General features: G+C 40.7%; 1 pseudogene; it reads left to right on the plus strand.

The window, feature by feature from the left end:
* Positions 1-706: 706 nt before the first annotated feature.
* The window catches only part of LOC103583334, a 1,835-nt pseudogene continuing 883 nt past the window's right edge, over positions 707-1,658 (plus strand).

Raw genomic sequence — 1,658 nt, forward strand, 5'->3', positions numbered from 1 at the left:
CCCCAACATCCATATCATGTATCCATCTTTCCACGGATAGCCCAGGGCAGGTTATGTGAGCTCTTCCTGTGCACCTTGTTACACCTACATTCTATGCCCATGGAGGATTCCAGGTCACGCAGGACAGGCATGTGCTGTGTGTGGCACAGCCAGCTGCCAAACCCAGGGCACCTCTCTCAACTCACACCTTATGTCAGAGCTGTCTAGATGCCATCACTGACTGCAGAGGACTGTGGGGGACAGACTAGTGGACAACTGGGGTCAGATAGCAACCAAGAAATAGGCTGAGTGGGATGGTCACTCTCAACATCACCAACATTCCCAATGACCAGAGACAATATCTGCAGCCACATATCTGTGAGTGCCAAAGTTATGCAACAGATCTAAAGCTAGAATGTGAGAGGAATTCAGAGCTGGGAATATGCTTAGCACAAAGGTCATAGATAGCAAAAGTGAGCTGAGAGCTCTCCTTCAGAAGTTGATAGAGAGCTGCAAAATGTGAGAAGTGTCATGGCAGTGAAAGGGAGCTCTCTGTCAGAAATCATCTAAGTATGGTGCCCTCTGGAAGAAAGTATTCCAGGAAATCCAGGAGACATCATGGAGGATCCGGTCTTAAGAGCCCATGACTGTGAGAAAGAAGACAAGAAGGACTCGAGTGCTTCAGAGGAGGAAGTTGCTGAAGGGAAGACTCCAGAAACTGAAAAGCATGGGAAGAAAAGGCCTCCTGCAGAAAAGTGGAAGATGTGGGCGTGAAGTACAGAATATAGTGGAAAGATTTGGAGCTGACGTTAACAAGGCTCTTCTTGCCAAGAGAAAAAGACTAGAAAGGACACCAGGTCATCTCAAATCCGATAACCAGAAAATGGATCGTGTTTGGGAAACACAAGAGAAAGGCAGAAGCTTAACCGAGAATATTCTTAGCAGTTTGTGACTTTGTTTGAGCAATGAGATATAGACGTGCAGAAAGCCGAGGAAGAAGAAAAACTACCTAATATGTTCTGCCAGCAGCAAAATATTTTCAACAACGTAGAATCATTCAGAGTCAGAGCCTGAAATCAATTAGATCACTAAACAAGCAGTTCATAAAGAGCACAGAGGACTTGCAGAAGAATCATGATAATCTACTTATTGGTGCACAAAATGACCTTAGAAAAGAAGTGGCTGTGTTGAAAAAAAAATATGATGGAAACTGTAAGATATTATGTTTAAAATTGAAAAAATAAGGATGAGAGAAAGTCCTGAAGTATTTTATTTGCTGAAATATTTGTAACAAGTAAAAATTAAACAAATGTTGATTCTCTCCTTTTGTGAAACAATGGCAGCAAGAGATGACAAGTGTTTGAAACTCTCTTCAATCCATGTTGTTCTGATGACTCTTAAGAACTTGAACCTAAATAATATGATAACAAGCATAACATTAGCCAAGAGACATGTAAGTCATTAGAGTGGTTTAGAAATTCTAGTTTACATTATAACACCTTTAATCATTAGCTTGTTTCAGTGTAAGATTCTTCTTTCCATTAAAACTTCCTAATACAATCTAAACAGTTATGTATCAGCTATACCCAAATTATATGTATCAAGCTTTCAGCTCTTTACTAGGAACAGTGAACTTTTCCCTCTAACACTGTTGGTTAACATTCAGCAGCAAAGATGAT

This window comes from Galeopterus variegatus, unplaced genomic scaffold (genome assembly GCF_000696425.1).
Source record: "Galeopterus variegatus unplaced genomic scaffold, G_variegatus-3.0.2 Scaffold21808, whole genome shotgun sequence".
In the NCBI taxonomy this organism is placed as follows: Eukaryota; Metazoa; Chordata; class Mammalia; order Dermoptera; family Cynocephalidae; genus Galeopterus; species Galeopterus variegatus.